The sequence below is a fragment of the Schistocerca cancellata genome, chromosome 7, assembly GCF_023864275.1.
Source record: "Schistocerca cancellata isolate TAMUIC-IGC-003103 chromosome 7, iqSchCanc2.1, whole genome shotgun sequence".
NCBI lineage: Eukaryota > Metazoa > Arthropoda > Insecta > Orthoptera > Acrididae > Schistocerca > Schistocerca cancellata.
In genome coordinates, this window is record NC_064632.1 from 316,121,504 (window position 1) to 316,141,729 (window position 20,226).

Consider the following 20,226-nt stretch of genomic DNA (forward strand, 5'->3'; position numbering starts at 1 on the left):
GACTTAGTTGACAACATCGGTAGCTCCGTGAGGCTATTTGCAGATGACACGGTTATCTACAAGAAAGTAGCAACATCAGAAGACTCGTACGTACTCCAGGAAGACCTGCAGAGGATTAATGCATGGTGCGACAGCTGGCAGCTTTCCCTAAACGTAGATAAATGTAATATAATGCGCATACATAGGGGCAGAAATCCATTCCAGTACGATTATGCCATAGGTGGTAAATCATTGGAAGCGGTAACGACCGTAAAATACTTAGGAGTTACTATCCGGAGCGATCTGAAGTGGAATGATCACATAAAACAAATAGTGGGAAAAGCAGGCGCCAGGTTGAGATTCATAGGAAGAATTCTAAGAAAATGTGACTCATCGACGAAAGAAGTAGCTTACAAAACGCTTGTTCGTCCGATTCTTGAGTATTGCTCATCAGTATGGGACCCTTACCAGGTTGGATTAATAGAAGAGATAGACATGATCCAACGAAAAGCAGCGCGATTCGTCATGGGGACATTTAGTCAGCGCGAGAGCGTTACGGAGATGCTGAACAAGCTCCAGTGGCGGACACTTCTAGAAAGGCGTTACGCAATACGGAGAGGTTTATTATCGAAATTACGAGAGAGCACATTCCGGGAAGAGATGGGCAACATATTACTACCGCCCACATATATCTCGCGTAATGATCACAACGAAAAGATCCGAGAAATTAGAGCAAATACGGAGACTTACAAGCAGTCGTTCTTCCCACGCACAATTCGTGAATGGAACAGGGAAGGGGGGATCAGATAGTGGTACAATAAGTACCCTCCGCCACACACCGTAAGGTGGCTCGCGGAGTATAGATGTAGATGTAGATGTAGATGTAAAGGGAAAGGTCAAAATCTCCTGGATGTGACAAATATATAAAATTTGCTTCTATTCAAGATGTGGAATTTTATGGATGTCCATCTATCCATCAACTCAAGAACATTTATCAAAAAAGTGTTATTGTATCTGCATATGAGAATGCAAAACTACTTTTAAGTTGGATGAGAAATAAATAATTTTATTGTTCCATAACAATGCTTGTTTTCTTTCTTTCTGTGAGACCCATGTCCGTAGCAAGTAAGTTTATTGGTTATACTGTACCTGAGACACATTCCACTGGAACTGTCTGAGGCACATACCTTAGCCTTTGAGTGCGGTTTCACCTAATGAGTAAGGTTACCTGCGTCATTAATAGACGAGCTTTCACCTCACTTGTGTGGAAGCCACTCAAAGTGACAGCTCAGATGTGATGCGTCATATACCAGCCACGTGCGCGTGGCCGCCGGACCTGAAAGTGGCAGCTCAGGGGCGATGCATGCCCGGGATCGTCGCTGCCGGACGCAGTCCAATGCGTGTCAATCAAAAATCATTGTTTTAAAAGGAAAATACCTTATAGGCGTGTACAGTGCAATGTGGACTTACCCACGCCTTTTACAGAAAACATTTATCATGTTTTAATAAAAAGAATGATGATTGAGGGTTGAAATAATAACATTCCACATTTTTACAACAAAATAAGTTAATTTATTATTGAATTCAGGATTTTTTAACAATGTTTGCGAAATATCACTTTACACATACATCATTCAGTTTTCACATTATAACAGTTTACAGATACATGATTAAGATTTACATTTTTTTATGAAAAATGTGGACGTTCTCATATTTGCAGATAGGTTTTTCAGATTTTACATTATTCAGAAATATGAGCACTCTGCTCAGATAAATGATTAGCATTTACACACACACACACACACACACACACACACACACACACACACACACAAATATATATATAAGTTTAAAGCTAACGCAGAGGTACTACAAGCTAATTACACTATCTTACACAGTCAATACTATCGCTAGTGAAGTTCCACCTGAAAAAGAAAAGACTTTTTATTAAAGGCGAACATATTTCTTAGAAGTGGTTTGCTATAAACATTTTCCACTACCACAAGCAACTGAACATATATATTTCTTTGAAGTAAGTCGCCCTAAACATTTTCCACTACAACAAGCAAGTGAACATATATATTTCTTTGAAGTCGATAGCTCTAAATATCTTCCACTACGACAAGCAAGTGAACATATATAAAGAATTTAATTGGGTGGAACTCACATACTTAAAACTAGTTCTGACTGGATGGCTAGCCATACGTGAAACTTACAATTAAAATGTAATCTACGACCACTCACACAGAAGCACATATGAAGTGCAAAAACTTGGTTTTTTCTTCATATACAGGTACAAATGACGTGAAAAAAGTTAGGTTTCGTTCATATATTGACTAGTAATATGGATGAAAAATATTTACATACATAGAGACTTTTTTTCTAAATAATTTTTCAGTTTTTATATTTTTTGCTTTTTTATCATTTTCTTTACCAAAATAATGAATATATATTTACACAGACATACACTTAACACAGGCTCCCACACTCAGACATACACGGAAGCATGCAGACTGATACACACCACACAACACACTCATCTGATATTTACACTATGATAGAAGAGCCGTACTATTTCCATGCATAACCCCCATTCACACACTCATTCTCTCTCTATCTACCAACGAGAGAGCACACCTTTACTTTCGTTTCAAGTAAATAGTGTAAGCATGGAAGGGTTTCCACCCCATCCTCACAAATGACTCTTTCATCATCATGAGGAGACAATCCGATTTTAGACTGTAGCACAACGTACACGTCATAACTTTGTGATTGAATACTAGTTTGTTGAACCATGTGTGGACGAGCACCTTGAATGCTGCGACCATACAGGCATTGCAAATAGTCCTCGACCATAACAACATGAGATGCTATGTGTCTAACACCCTTTGCCCGCCTCTAAGTGTCCCTGTCTATTGTACGATATGCATACATTTTGGACCTCAATCCCACAAACTCTACAATTGGTAAACCATTTGACTCGTCTTTCATGAGACCGATAACCTTCTTGTTCTGAGGAACAATACTGTAAGGATTATTGGCCCCATAAGAAGACCTGTCAAATTCTTTACCATTGCACCTAATTACTTCATATGGATCACAGTTCTTGATCCAGTAGATAAAGCTGTCTGTATCCATATAATGTAACTTTGGTTCTACGAAATGAGGTTTCGCAAACTCATAGTGAAATCGGTACATGTAGAATTTGGAGATATCCAGTATCCACATCCCCAAATAGATAGGCTTCATAAACTCTACTGCAGTCTTCGACATCTCCAAAGCAACAAAGTTTTCATTGAAGGCGGTGGCACACTTAAAATTTGGTCTGGCTATACATTTTCTCACGCCATAGCGCCCTTCCCATTCGGTTCTAATGAAAATATCTCGTTCATTTCATACATTCTGTATAGTTTTCCCGAAAATGCAATTATTCATTAATTTATAAAAGTCATTTTCAAGATCATTGCTTGCTACCACCTTCTTTTCGGCATTTAGTTCAATATACTCGTTCAACCAGGGAGATTGCTTGAGGGAGATTGCCCAGGTGACTCTAACAAGCTTCATCCCTAATCTGAGGCATTGCTGGAGGTTACAATAATGAATAATATAGCTCTGCTTATCTCCAACAGTAGCCAACAGTTTAGGGGTGGTGTTTCCTCGCAGAATTTGTTGCTCTGGACATAACAGCAAGTCGCTTGTCTCTCCATGCAAATTATTAGGGTATGTCTCAAGCACATATCCTACATCAGAATCAGCAGCAAGACCCATTATTTCTCCACCTAATCCCTTCAATTCGTTTTCGGACAGCCACCAAGACCATCCAACCGGCAGTGACTGCATCATAGAGTGCCTGTATAAGTTGTTAACATCTAAGTACAAAATGTAACTAGAATCAAGGGGTGCATTGAACTCGACACCCATCTGCAGGTTATTTGCCTTGGCGTGCCTGTGAACACATTGACCATGTCCCCCACGGATCCCAAGCTCCAAAAATAGAAGCGTTGGGGTGGAAGACCGTTGTTCTTCTTCTTCTTCGTGGCCCACCTGTTGAGTTGCCCAGGGACGCCACAAGGCGGGGGGCGGTGCTGACGAGCTTCTGCTGCTGCCTCTTGTGCAGCTCTGACAGGGGCTACACAGGGCGCTGCATGTGTTTGTGGCTGTGTGCCCCTGGTTACCACTCCTGCAACCACTGCTCTAGGTATATGGGCTATGCTGTGTGATATACCTGTAACATACAAAATAAAAAATATAAGTTTAATGATGCGGATTTAAAAGAGTAATAAATAATAATAAGACTAAATAATGGTAATTATTTGCAGTAATGTTAATGTTCAAAATTATTCACCTTCTCTGCTCTGGCTCCATAGCTTGAGCAACTCATTGCCACATTCAACAAGGCCCCCAAACTAGTCAAGCAGATTAAGTTCCTCCTCCTCCTCTAAAAACTCAGTAATTTGGGTGTCCCCTGCAGTGGACGCCATCTGACCGCCGCCTTGTATGCCTTTCTCGACACACCTCTCCCTATTCGCGGACTTAGGAACACTGAGAAAGAAAAGACAAGAATATGTATATGAAGACTGAATCTAGACACTTCGAAGACGTGTATACATTAGACTAAATTATTTCATTTTAGGAACTATGATTTTATTACATACGTAGTTAGATTCGAGTAGCGCCTGCACCTTCTCATCTCTAGCTGCCGATCAAGTGCCTCAAGTTCTGGATGGATGTAATGTAGAAAGATGGAAAAGACCGAGTATAATATCGAGTATGGAGAAGAAAAATGTCTGTAGAAGAAGTGCAGTGACATAAATGATACAGAAATCAGCGGACCAAAACAGATATAACATATCGACAAAAACAAACAAATGAAATCTTTATAGAGAGTGATCGAAATGGATATAACACATAACACGTAACACAGAACATGTGGGCACACACACATAGACAAACAACACGAGGAAGCTCAAGCAGTATTGAGAGCACTCTGAAACAAATCTAACACATACGACACAGAACATATAGACACAGAACATAGAGACACGCAACATTTAGAGACAGAACACACACAATCCATTAAAAGACCTAGCAATCTTTGTAGGGAGGGTCCAAAACGGATATAACATGTAACACAGAACACGTGGAAGCTCAATCAGTATAGAGAGCACTCCAAAACAAAAATAACATATAGACACAAAACATAGATACATATAACACATGCACACTCAATCTTTATAGAGAATGGTCCAAAACAGATGTAGCACTCATACACGGAGTTAAAGGGTACAGATATCAGAACACTGAAAATGTACTTACCAGGTAATGGAACTTCGTCCACATGAGCCCATTCGCTGCTGCTGCTGCTGTTGCTGCTGCCAGTGGCATAGTCGCTGGTGCTGCCTGTATGCTTCATAATGCAGAAAAGTTGACTGATGTCGACAAACTATTTAACAAAATATAGAAGCCATTTGGAGTCCAGACCCAGTGGAGAATACACCTGCTTGAAACTGGTTAAATAATAAAGACAAGTCATTATTTCCCGCCATTTTCTTTGCTTAGTAGAGATAAGCGTGGTGTGGTGCATTATCCTGTTGGAATTTGAACTTTGCGCCATTTTTCTGGGCGAGGGGGGGCGGCGCACTTTCCCGCCAAAATTCAAACTTCCCGCCAAAATCCACCATCTTGAATGACGTCATGGCCGCCATCTTGGATGTCGTCATCGCCGCCATCTTCGCTAACACTATTTTGGCGCCAAACCCGCCTTGTTCCAATACTATGATCTTCAGTTACACCTAACTACTGTTGAAAGGGCTGATTATGGATTGTGTGGTTACCTTGGTAGGTTGGGTTTTAGAGGGGCCAGTAGTTTTACGTGTACTTCAGGAAGGCAGTTGCATATTAATTTTTGTTGGGGAGTTCTTTGATGTCTGCACTGGTACTGTTAATGATTGTGTCCACTTTTCACGACATGTATACATCAGTAATTTCAATGCCCAGGGCAGTCTTTTTCAATTCTGCAGCTACTTTATTCCTGGAGATGCTGATAAGGAGATTGTACTGTATTACATAGGTCGTGCATTGTTGGAAATATTTTCTTGATCCATCAGTGGTCTCAGGCTACACAGAGTCATGGATTTGTTTCTCTCTCTACTGTAGGTCGTTGGTGTTTTCAACTGGCGACAGCAATGGCATGGCTTATGTCATTTTTTGGGTGTTGGTTTGATTAGCTTTTTCGGCATGTCATATTTTTATTTAAGAATACATATATTCTCTAAATTTCAGCTTTTTATCTCTTTTCTCTGCAACTTCCGACAGTTCAAACTTAGTATTTCGTATTTCTGTTTTATATACTTGTTCAATACTTTGCCAGTACACAGTCAAGGTGTGCTCAGTATGACCAGGAGGCAGGGTAGGCAAACTCCCTTCCTCTAGCTCGTCACTGTTTTTATGTCCTCAAAAGCGCTTCCTTCCTCACATTGGCTCAGAAAATTTCGTGATTGGAAATGAGAACAAAAAACTGGCAATTTTCCAGTCTATGGTGCAAAAATTAAAACTGCCGTGCATGGATTAAGCAAACCTATAAAGCCCAATTCACACTGGCCATCACAGCACCATCATGTCACATCAGAGTGTATTCACACTGTCTGTCACATCACGACATGTCAATACAATTTTAAAGTCACATGATTTCAACTCCTATGGCTGTCTTCAACTGTTTTTTTTTCGGGAAATTGCGTCTTCACAAGATCATTGTAGAGTAATTGAAGCATTGAGGTGCATGTCTGGAGTCATTGCCATTATGTATATCAGATAAACAACAGAAGTTATTTTGTAACAGAAAATGAATACTCTTATCAAAATACAAATATCAAAAAAAGTTTTTGATCACTCTGGTTCCCAACACTCCTGAAGATAGACGTTGACTGTGGATATTGTATCACATAGTCCCTTTGGCTGTTCAGAATGTCACTAAACCCACCTAAAGATGTAAACAACCAAGCATGAGCAGCGCCTATTACATGGAGGTGGTCCAACAGCCGATCAGTTCCAGTCATTCCACCAGGAAGGAGGTGCACCACTCGTGTTACCTGTAGTTCAGCCGGAGATGTGTTTGGAGGCAACCCGGTCAGGCTGAATGCCTTAGACACACTGTCCAGAGAGTGCAGCAAGATGGAGGTTCCCTGATGTTTTGCAGTGGCATTATATGAGGCTGACGTATGCCGTTGGTGGTCATGGAAGGCGCCGTAACGGCTTCACAATATGTGAATGCCATCCTCTGACCAATAGTGAAACCATATTGGCAGTGTATTGGTGAGGCATTCGTCTTCATGGACGGCAATTTACGCCCCCATCGTGCACATTCCTTTAGGACAATGACATCGCTTGACTAGAGTGGCCAGCATGTTCTCCAGACATGAACCTTATCGAACATGCCTGGAATAAATTGAATAGGACTGTTTATGGAAGACGCGGCATTTACTGGCGTGATGTGTGGCTAATGAGCAGCTGCTCAACCATGAAATCCAAGTTTTCTCACCTCCCGCCTAAATGTCATAGTACTTGCAGTGGATCATGATTCAGTTTGGAATTCCTGTGTGATGGTCTGGATAGATGTCTACCTATTAGACATTACATCCCTCTCAACTGTCGGCAGTCTCTGTCAGTCAACAGACGAGGTCGGCCTTTACGCTTTCGTGCTGTACGTGGCCCTTCACGTTTCCGCTTCACAATAACATATCGGAAAGAGTGACCTAGGGATGTTTAGGACTGTATAAATCTCGCATACAGACGTATGACAAAAGAGACACCCAATCACCTCAGCATGTTCGAAGTCTGTGAGTTCTGCAGAGCACCCTATTCTGCTCTCACGATTTCTAATGACTGCTGAGGTCGCTGATATCTGGCAGTAGGTGGCAGCACAATGCACATAATATGAAAAACGTATGTTTATGGGGGTGTGCAGATACTTTTGATCAGATAGTGTAGATTCACATTACTGTCATACATTGTAAATAACATAAACAGCTCACTTTATCTCCTACTTTACTTTTATGTTAAGCTTATGCACTACACCATTATAATGGATTTAGAAAGTTAATTTTAAGATGATCTAGAAAACTGGTTTCTATATTACAGTGAATAAAACTGCACTTAGATGAAAGCCTTTTTGGATGCAGGTCTGTGCTGTTACATATACACTGAAATTAACCTACTCTTGATAATGCTGGCAATTTTATTATACATGTGCTTACAGCACTGCCATGTGCTCAGAATGAAGGAAAAGAAGTGCGAGTAGATCATCTAGCAGCAGTTTGCAGTTAATAGTCTAGTGGTTATCGTTGCTATCTCTATATCAGGGGGTTCGGAGTTCAATTCCTGGCTGGTCCAGAGATTTTATCTGCTCGGGGACTAGGTATTATGTTATAATCATCATAATTATCAATGCAAAGTTGCCAAATTGGCGTCAAATACAAAGAGTTGCACTCATTGGCCAAAAAACTCTGGTTAATGATATCATATGATCATTTTATTTCATCTCACAGCATATTTACATTAATGTAGCTGTATTTACTACAGTAGACATTATCATCAGATTACACTGAATGACAAAAAGTCACTGGAAGGCACTAGATGCAACTTAAATAGTGATTTTTTTTTCTGTGAGTCCTCAAAAGTGCAGAAACACATCGAGACATGGATTCTATGAGTTGCTGGATTTGTTCTGGAGAGATATTGAGCCACACAGCTTGCAGTGATGCGGACAACTGTTCTTGTACGATTGTTGCAGCATTCATCACATATAAACATGTATCAACAGCATGCAACAAATACTCAACAAGATTGAGTTTGTGATATGGGAGCCAAGACAGGGTCATAAATTAAAATGTGCAATTAAAGAGTAGCGATATTGAATTCTCCTTTTGAAACATGGAATCTTAATCAAGGTATTCTAATGTCAGAAATGGATCCAGATGGTCTGAACACGTCTTAACATAATGTACACCTGTCATTGGTCTCTGCATCTCGACAATGGGGTCTAATTGTAACAACATGAAAACACTCTGGGCCATACCTGAGTTATCACTTGGCTAGCCACAAACTAATTGATATGCAGGATCTATATTTTCAGGGGGCATATGCATGCCTTCTCACAATCTCATCATATTGCTACAATTGAAATTGAGACTCATTAGACAATGTTACACCCCACCACCGTTCTATGGTCAGTGATGATGTCCATGGACCCATACCAGCCGCTAAGCTCAATGACAACGTGTCAGCACAGGGACTCAAGTTGGTAATTGAATGCTCAAGCCAATGTGATGCGTTTGTGCCTGTACATTCATGGTAAAAATGGGTTTCTCAAGCCCCAAATTCATATCAGAAGCAAGTATACTAATAATAGACAGTCAACTGCCTCGTACAGCTCTGTGAAACAGTGTGATGTCCATTAATCAGACTCTCACGGTCATCTGTGTGGCAGTTTACAAATGTGGGAAAATTATATCTGTGATACTGAAGACTGACTCTAAATTCTGTTGACCTTGGAAACCCAAATTCTTGTGTAACCTCCAATATGCTATGACCCATGCATCTTGCACAAAATGTCATCACACATACAGAGTCAATTAACTCAGAATGTTCTATCATATTCACTACACACCAGTCTGTAACAGAATGCTCAGATGTAGAGTCTACACTCGTGCCAAATGTCACATCAAACTGCAACATTCACGCATCATACACAACATATTTTCATATGGCGCAAAACTTCTCATGATTTTCAGTCACTCAGTTAATATTGCATGAATGTCCTCTATGTGCAGCAACTACATCATGCTGCTGTTTAATATGTGGTTTCTACTTCCTTTGACACATTGGAGAGCTATTTAAAGCAGTAATGGCACACATGTAATTGATGTATTTTCAAGAATAATACAAACTAAAAACGACCAAACTTCATGTTTACTTTACTTTTTTGATGATTACAAATTTTAAAATAATTATGACAGAAAGCATAATTATCATTCCAGAAAAAGTGTGATATGAGTTATTGAGCAATTTCATCTTGTGCTTCCAAAATTTCTGCTCACTCAAGAAACATGACATATTTGTAGTAGGATTACAGCCAATAGAGGAACACGACGAGTACATGCACAAAATTATGGCAACATCATCGCACTAACTCAGCCATTTACATCAACAGCTACTACATTCAGTAATGTTTCTTTTGAAACACATCTAGAAATTGACAACATAAAACAGCAACAGTCTGGGGGCTGGTAGAGAGATGTCGGTAAATTGTTCTCAAATACAATGATTTCAGTTTTCAAGCAATAGATGGCTTGTGCATCAAGGAATTGCGGCCCAATCTTATACTCGGGCACAGTCTTTTTAACACAAAGTTGTGGCTTGAGCTTTGCCCGGGCTTTGTTTGCAAGTCTTAAAAATAACCTGTAGTATTTGCACAGATAATTCTGTACATTGCCTGTATGCCTTTTAAGTGAAGGTGGTGCTATTGTACACACATTTCTTGGCATTTATCTACTGAACTGTGCCTAAATAGTTTATTCCCTTACCAATACTTATCAGCATTTACTATATGCAGTGACATATTACTAGTTCTTCCACTGTTCTACTTATCAGGTGGTAACAACAATGTTTAATTCACTAAACTCTCATGCAGGCGCATGTTTAAATCAGTGCCTGGTCATTCAGCAGTATGTAAATTTCCTGTAGTTTCCCTAGGTTTCTTAAACTGAATGACAGGATGGCTTCTTTGTAAAGGGCATGGCTTATTTTCTTCTCCATCCTTGTTCACGCTGAGATTGTGGTCTTCTTGAGTGTACAGTAAGTCCCGAAAAGCCTTCATTCCTTTAATACCTTACAGTTTGTGCATTAGATGGCATGCTTTATTTCAATAATTTATGCTTCGCTTGTGAGTTAGAAACTGACATTACATTTCTATACTTTGCTGATGGAAGGAATTGGCAATTGCAATCAGATCAATATCCGACCATTGGCTTAGATTTTGAATTTTTTTCCTCTGCATTACCAGGGCAAAATGTTGCCTGAAAAACGATATGAAACATAGTTGACTTCGTTACTGGAAAAACAAACTACTGCAATATGGAAAAGCAAAAGGTAAAAAAATGGAATTTTATCAAAATGCATGAATCATAAATTTAAAAAACCAACTTCTAAGATCAATAACGGAAAGCGAAAGATTTTTGTACAAATGTTCTACTTACCAAAACGTTTAGAAGCAACCAGAAAGGAATAGATAGAATTAGAGGGATACAAGTTAATATTACCTTGCAATTCATGAAATACACACACACCGAGCGAGGTGGCGCAGTGGTTAGCACACTGGACTCGCATTCGGGAGGACGACGGTTCAGTCCCGTCTCCAGTCATCCTGATTTAGGTTTTCCGTGATTTCCCTAAATCGTTTCAGGCAAATGCCGGGATGGTTCCTTTGAAAGGGCACGGCCGATTTCCTTCCCAATCCTTCCCTAACCTGAGCTTGCGCTCCGTCTCTAATGACCTCGTTGTCGACGGGACGTTAAACACTAACCACCACCACCACCATGAAATACACAAATAGTTGGTATGGGGATATACACAAATGCCCCAGGTACAATTCTGTCCTATTTCCTATAAGACTATAAACGACAAGACATCAGTAAACATGACTGATAATTTTTGAAGTACAGGATGTCCATAATTGAAGTTCCAATATCAAAACACTGAAGAAAGAGAACCACTGACAGAATGATGTCAAATTTCTACAGTGTATTATTGATGCAGCGGGAAACATCATGGAATGGAAGGAAAAAAAATAAAAAAATTACAAAAATTTGACCAATAAGTGGCACTGTAAGCATCAGAACATGCACACCAACAGATGCACAGCACAGCTGTAAATGCCCAACGTGACTATCTCCCTGAATGATCTGCTGGTAAGGCTCTTTTATAAGAGTGATGACTGTGCACCAGTAGCCCTACAGAAGTTCTGGGCACTCAGGGATATTAAAAAAGGCATGGGGGTTGATGTCTGGAAAGGGTCTGAAGAAAGTGACTGCAAAATTTGAAAAGACTGGTTCTTTTGAAGTGACATGTGGCAAAGGGAGGAAAGCAGTTGATCTGATGGCTGTCAAAGATGTGTCCACAGCATTGCAGGATGGCCAAGGGGTGGTGTAAAAACATGCAGTGCATGGAGAATTGCCTGAAAGCTGGACATGCCTGTGATCAAGATGCACAAAATTATGAAACATGCTGCACTGCTAGCCATACAAAATCATCTACATTCAGGAGTGCTTACTGATCTGATGACCTGCTGGCTAGAGGTTTTGGAATTTCTTGCTCACATGGAAGTGGACAATGACTAGCCATGGTCCATGGAACACCTCCAACACAAGTCTATATGCAGAATACGGGCAATGGAAAATCCGTTCACACGTCAACTGGTACTGCTTCATTCTGCAAAGGTGAGAGTGTTGTGTGGGTTGACAACATCGATATTGTAGGACCATATTTTTTCAAGGAGACGAATTCTGCAGGTCCTGTTCCCTATATCGTCACTGGTAAACACAATGATTTTGTGCACCAACATCATTTCGACCATCCAACAGCATGAACTTGTGGTCAGAATCATACCTAAGCAAGATGGTACTTCTTCACACATTGCACAGCACATTTCAACTTGTGACAGAAAACGATGGTCAGTATATTGAACAGTTCCTGTGCCAGTCTCATGACAGTCAGAAACCGTTTTGCTTTTTGGCCTCAGGACAATTAAAATCGGTGTCATTTTGTTTTTTACATGGTTTTTGGCCTCAGGGCAATTAAAAACAATTTTTTGCATCCATTGTGGTGAATGACCTTACCTAACAGTATCACAGCTGCTGACTGCCAAACTTGTGCAGTCATGCACGTTGAACCGTATGGATGCTGTAATGTGAAATTCGAAGTATAGCCATCACATTGCACGTCATCTGTTGTTTGTAGCCAACCCCATTTACTTAAGATGCTTACAGCACAATCTATTAGTAAAATTTTTGTTAATTTGTTTTGTTCCATGATGTTTCACCCTGTATCAATAATATGATGTTCAAATTTGACACATTCAGAGCATTAGTGAAACTGGAAATTTAATTATGGACACACTGCACAATCCTTAACTGACTGACTGCCACAAGCATAGGATTCTTTTGGATCCAATTTTCCTTTGTGACAGGCCAGGATCAACTTATGAACTTGGTTGGTTGGTTTAAAAGAGGGGAGCAAGGGACCAAACAGGTAGGTCGTTGGTCCCTTGTTCTGTATAAAACAACTCCACAAGGGCGAGAGTAAAACAAGCAAGACAGACAACACAAAATGGAGAAAAAGGAAAAATCACAAGAACGACAGAAGGGCAACAAACACTTAAGCGGAAAAAAGGGGAGAAGAAAATCACAGAAATGCAAGAAACAGGTAGAAGAGATTAAAACGACAAAACAGATTACTATGGCTGGCTGACCATGAGAATAAAAAGGAGAAGCCAGTCGCTCTGCAACACATCAAAACCTCCACCCTAAAACACCCGGTGGAGTACACAAAGGGACAAAGGACATGCATTAAAATTTAGATCAAATGATAAAACCCACCCTCACGAATAAAACGTAAAACTAAATCAGTCAATGATATGTTGTCAGATAAAATTAGTGGCAATGAGTCCGGTAACCGAAGATTTCGACACAGGGCAGACAAAGTGGGACAGTGCACCAGAATATGGGCCACTGTCAACTGGGCGCCGCATCTACACTGAGGTGGGTCTTCACGGCGCAGGAGGTAGCCATGGGTCGCCCAAGTGTGGCCAATGCAGAGCCAGCAGAGAACCACAGAGCCCTGCGAGGGGGCGCATGGAGGACTGCCACACATTTATAGTCTCCTTAATGGCACGCAGTTTGTTGTGCGTACTGAGACTATCCCATTTTGCATCCCAAAGCCGAAAAACCTGGTGATGTAAACACGAATGCAGGTCAGTTATTGGAATGCTGATCTTCGTAACTAGTTTCTGTGTAGCCTGTTTGGCCATCCTGTCAGAAAGTTCGTTGCCTGGGATTCCAACATGTCATGGAGTCCACATAAACACCACTGAACGACAGGACCGTTCCAGGGCATTGATGGACTCCTGAATGGTAGGTACCAAAGGATGACGAGGGTAGCACTGGTCGACAGCTTGTAGGCTGCTCAAGGAGTCAGTACACAGAAGAAAGGACTCTCCAGGGCATGAACGGATGTGCTCAAGAGCACGAGATACAGCCACCAGCTCTGCAGTGAAAACACTGCAGCTATCTGGCAAGGAGTGTTGTTCAATATGTCCTCCATGGACACACAAGAAGCCAACGTGGCCATCAGCCATTGAGCCGTCGGTGTAAATCACTTCATGGCCTCGGTATATGTCAAGAATTGAGATGAAATGACAGCGAAGAGCCGCAGGATGAACTGAGTCCTCTGGCCATGCAAAAGGTCCAGGCGAAGCTACAGCCTAGGTGATGTGCAAATATGTATAAAAAAATTATATAACATTATTATTAATCGAATTAATTACAATATTATCAAACTTGATTTTTTATAAATTTTGAAGTGATTGAATTGTCTTTCAGTCTTAATATACAAATCTTGTAAATTGTTAAGTCAGTAGTATCGTGAACTTACGTTGATTTTTGCGTTCTTTACGCCGTTCAGATTTACGCAATTTAGTTATAAGCTTCTTCTTCCGCCCTAAGTACTTCTCATTTTTGCCCATGAATACAATACTGATTTTAATCGGACTTCCTCTTCAGATGCAGGCAGCTACAGTGACATGACGTTAGCATAATGCGCGGAAGGAAATGAAAACTTTCGTGGTTTTGCACTAATAAGGACCCCCAAACTTCATATTTTCATAAAAATTATTATTCAGATCTCACAATGTACACTACACACTTCTCACAAAAAATACGTCTTCTCCTACGAGGACTAAAGACAGCATCTATTAAATAATTGACAAAAAAGTTGAACAAAGTTTCCATCATTTGTCATTTGCCTTCCGGTGTAGCAAAATACATCTTTTTCGACGCTTACAGCGGTCCTGCTAGTATTTATTATCATTGGTTTTTAACTTTTGTCATAGCATGTTGGGGCTTTTCCTTATGTATCTATACAATGTACGCCATGGAGGTGTACGCGATGAGACCTCGAGTATAGGTGGTAAAGGTAAGGACTCCAGTTCAGATAGAAGGGACTGGACGCGAACTGCAGTTGGAAGCCCTGACCTGGGCCGCCGATGCGGGAGATGAACCACCGTGGGTGGGAAAAGGAGATGGTAATTGGGATGTGCAGGAGAACTACAAACGTGTGTAACGTAAATGGCGAGCAGTTGTGCACGCCTGACCTGCAATGGAGGAACTTCATCCTCTGCAAGGACACTGGTCACTGGCCTCGTCCTAAAAGCCCATGTCGCTAGTCTAACGCCACAGTGGTGCACTGGGTCGAGTAGACGCAACGTCGAGGGCGCCGCCGAACCATAAACCAGACTCCCATAGCCGAGGTGGGATTGAACAAGGGCTCTCTATAGCTGCAGCAGCATAGAGCGATCTGCAATCCAGTTGGTGTTGCTCAGGCAGCGGAGGGCATTGAGGTGCTGTCAGCACTTCCGCTTAAGCTGACGAAGGTGAAGAAGCCAAGTCAATCGGGAGTCAAAAACCAGTACTAAAAATCGGTAAGTCTCCACTACAGTGAAGGGATCGACAGACTTTGTGGCCGAAAGCTGAAAGCCGTGGGCTAGAGCCCATGGCTGTGCCTTGTGGATGGCTCCCTGCAGGCACTGCTCAGCAACACCAGTAGTGGCGGAGCAGTACAAAACGCAGAAGTCGTCTGCATACAGAGAGGGTGAGATGGACGGCCCTACAGCTGCTGCTAGACCGTTAATGGCCACTAAAAATAGAGATACACTCCAGACAGAGACCTGAGGGACCCCATTTTCCTGGATATGTCGGGGAACTATGGGAGGCACCAACTTGGACATGGCAAGTATGAAGCGACAGGAAATTCTGGATAAAAATCGGGAGCGTGCCTCGGATACCCTACTCGTATAATTTGGCAAGGATATGATATCACCAGGTGGTGTCATACGCTATTCGTAAATCAAAAAAAGACGGCAACAAGGTGCTGGCATCTGGAAAAGGCTGTTTGGATGGCAGACTCGAGGGACACAAGATTATCAGCGGTAGAGCGACCCAGGCAGAAGCCACCCTGGCACAGAGCCAGTAGGCCACGTGACTCAAGGACCCAACCCACCTGCCGACACACCATACGTTCCAGCAGCTTACAAAGAACAGTAGTGAGGCTGATAGGCCGATAGCTATCCACATCAAGCGGGTCTTTGCTGGGTTTGAGCACTGGTATGATGGTGCTCTCCCACCAGTGCGATGGAAAGACGCCATCGCACCAGATCCGGTTGAAGATCATGAGGAGATATCGCTTGTAGTCAGATGAGAGATGCTTAATCATCTGACTGTGGATCCAGTCGGGACCAGGATCTGTGTTGGAGCAGTCTGCAAGGGCACTGAGGAGCTCCCACTCTGTAAATGAGGTGTTATAGGGTTCACTGTGGTGTGTAATGAACGAGAGGATTTTCTCTTCCATCTGCCATTTGAGAGTGTGAAAGGCTAGGTGGTAATTCTCTGACACAGAGGCACGAGCACAGTGCTCAGCAATCGCGTTTGGGTCGGTAGATAACACGTCACTTATGTTAACACCAGGAACACCTGTTGGGGTTTGGTACCCAAAAACTCGTTTGATATTTGATCAGACTTGGGAAGGTAACATATGGCACCCAATGGTCGAGAGTACCTCTCCCAACACTCCTGTTTACGCCTTTTGATAAACTAGAGAACGCAGGCAAGGAGTCGTTTAAAGGCTATGAGGTGCTCCAGGGAAGGGTGCCGCCTATGCCACTGTAGAGCTCGCCAACACTCCGTAGCTCCCTCAGCGACTTCCAGCGACCACTGAGGGACTGTCTTTTGCTCGGGGCACCCTAAAGAACGAGGGATCGCATTTTCCGCCGCAAAAATGATCATTGTATTCACCATATAGAGGAAGTTATACATTACAGGCTTTTATTTCCTGTGTCGTCCTTATCCTGACAGCCACAGCTTCAAGAGGGGTTTGAAGGAAGGTTCACTGCATACTGAATTCAGGACATGGACGCAAACTCCGCCTGACACTCTATTATAGTTGCTACGGTTCCTTATAACCATGGAGGGCAGGGGTCCGCATTACTGGGAACCAAGTTTTCTGGAGGGCAATGCAGAAAGCAGGTGTAAAGCTTAACAGTTGCCGTAGCTCAGCCAGGTGGTGGAAAAAACAGCCGCAATTCCACTGGAGGATGACGTTATCGTGAGGCTGGGAAGGCATGAAGAATGCAAGGAGGCAGGTTATGCCTCAGGGTCACCTGCTGCCTCCGACTGAATGTTTGGAGCTGTTTCTATGGTAGATGGGGCATCAGTGATAACCATGTCTGCAGGGGACACTAAAATCTCCACTGCATTCTCAGATGCAGAATTGATAGGGAGTGGTGGTGTTGGGGCCACTAGAGAGTCCTGTTTCTTAGCAGACTTCTTCTTAGTTTGCTTGCTCTCTCACTTATCTTTAGGGGCTTGCTGGTAAGATTTCTCTGAAGCAGCTTCAGGCATGGAGGAAGACCGAGAAGCTCTTCGTCCTGCAGCTTTTGGCTCCTTGAGCCACTGGCGAGTGTCCGCCGTGGCATTGGTGGGGACCTTGGACGAGAGGGCTCCAAGGGACCCTTTCTACACGAGAGGAGCTGGAGGAGGCTGTTGCTTCTCCATCATGGGGCAGATGTATTCTGGTGTCTCAGAGGGCCCACTGTTCATCGCACAGAATGAGGAACTGCTGGCACTTGGGACAGTGATGGTGATGCAGCTGCAGCGTATGTCAACGTCAACTGAATGGGGTATAATCTTTCGAATTTACGTTTAGCCTCTGTGTAGGTCAGCCTGTCCAGGGTCTTGTAGTCCATAATTTTCCGTTTCTTTTGGAGTACTGGGCAGTCTGGCGAGCAGGGGGGGGGGGGTGGTTCTCTCTACAGTTGATGCAAGTGGGAGATGGCGCACATGGAGTATCTGGGTGCAGTGGACGTCTGCTGTCTCGACATGTGGCACTGAAAGTGCAGAGGGAAGATGTGCCCAAACTTCCACCACTTAAAGCACTGCATAGAGGGAGGGAGGTATGGTTTAACGTCACAGTGGTAAACCATCACCTTGACCTTTTCAGGCAATGTATCACCGTCAAGAGTCAAGATGAAGGCACCGGTAGCAATCCTGTTTTCTTTGGGTCCCCTGTAAATGCGCCAAATGAAATGACCACCCCGCCATTCTAAGTTGATGCAGAGCTCGTCGTCAGACTGCAAGAGGAGGTCACGACCATGTTGAGGCTTCTATGGGGAGTGACGGAAACAGGAATATCACCCGGCTTGTCACAGGAAAGTAATGCTAGGGATTGGGCTGGGGATGCTGTCTGAATCAAGATTGTGCCGTTTCGCATCTTGGAGAGCACTGTCACTTCTTCAAAGCTATCCTCAAGGTGTTCAATGAAAAACTGAGGTTTCGTCGGTAGTAAAGAGTCCCCATCGGTTCTGCTATAAACTAAAAACTGAGGCGAATATGGCTCTCTCCATTCTGTAGCTCTACGTTCCTCCCTTGGTGTAGTGAGGGAGGGAAACGATTTAGAGTCATACCCGTTGGCATTGTATTCTATCTTGCCCTTCTTAGACACTGCTAGTGCCGTGTGGTCACCAGCAAGAGATGACTTAGTCCGCTTAATTGCGGGTCATCCACCCTGATGCCACCCACTCCAATCAGGGGCTCTCCCTGTGGATGTCACCCAGCCACAGCAAAGGCCAACTGGCATGATGGCTGTTGTTGGGAGTCCTGATGCCCCAGGAAGACAGGCATCTACTCCTTGGCATACGTGGGGAGTTTACAGCTCAGGCATCAGCAGTGCAATCCATGTGTTGTCAGGGGGCTACCACCAAATGTGTACATGACAGCCTGGAACAATGTACTGGCTACCATACTGGATATTGGGTGCCAAAAAATCCAATACTATCATGGGAGCGAAAGAGGGCAGGAGACAACGGAAGAAGATGACATACCCCAGAAAGTGTCCTTGCCCAAATAGTTGAATTGCAGGCGGAGATGCAAAGCCACGACAAGATATTCAGGAGATAGAATCTAAGGCACTCGTGCACCACGTAAGGCTTCCTTCCCCACATGCCCCGCACTTCTGTAGAATTTTGAAAGTGGCAGGTCAAACCATAGACTGGGACCTGAATTCATAGGGCCGAAAAGTGTGAGACTCCTTTTAGTCGCCTCTTACAACAGGCAGGAATACCTCTGGCCTATTCTAACCCCCTGACCCACAGGGGGGTCTGAACTTGCTATTAACGTTGCAAACATGAATATTTTCCTTTCTTATAGCTAATGAAAAACAAATAAAAAAAACAGTGAAGCATGATCTTCCTAAAGGTACAAGCCACAGCTGCAGCCTCAGCCAAGTATTGAATCTAGCATATTTGCAACTGTCTCTACAGTTACTGATCTGCTGACACTGCATATAGCAAGAGTGAGGCAATTCTACCATTCCGCCTACCACAGTGTACCAACAGTCAAGACTAGGATACTGGCCCCTGTGTGACATGTTCCTGAGTGACATAGAAACACAGCTTTCACATAGTGAGATCTGGACAGATGCAATTAAACCCACCTGGTGCAAGCCTGTCAACATTGAACAGCTGGGCAGTAGTATGACGTCCAGTCTGTGCCGGGCAACGTCGTACCAATGATGCTTCCATCACCACTGTCCATGGCCCTTGAATCTCTTTAACATCCAGGTAGCTCTGCACTCTGCTGCCTTCAAGGGACTATGACGCTGTAGTTCAGTCACTCCTGCACCTGCCAAGGTCCTAATGGGGGACAGGGGGGACTCCTTCACCCTGTGGCACAGGAGCAAGATGTAGTCTGCCACATTGTGTGTTCTTGGTGACAGCAGCTGATGCGCTGGCCACCCTGCTATGGTCAGTAACATCAAACCATTCCAGAAATCTCATTATACTTTTATTCAGGAGCAAAATTCTTGGAATGAATAGATTATGTTACAAGCTGCCATCAGCAGCAATTCCGTTCAATATTCGCACATATA

At 42.9% G+C, this 20,226-nt stretch overlaps 1 long non-coding RNA gene across 1 annotated transcript; it reads right to left on the minus strand.

The window, feature by feature from the left end:
• Positions 1 to 1,602: 1,602 nt before the first annotated feature.
• On the minus strand, positions 1,603 to 5,897 carry LOC126092098 (uncharacterized). The gene is made up of 3 exons (XR_007521302.1): positions 4,635 to 5,897; positions 4,325 to 4,521; positions 1,603 to 4,204 (listed from the first exon to the last, which is right to left on the minus strand). It is a non-coding gene; the product is annotated as an uncharacterized LOC126092098 (long non-coding RNA).
• Positions 5,898 to 20,226: the final 14,329 nt, after the last annotated feature.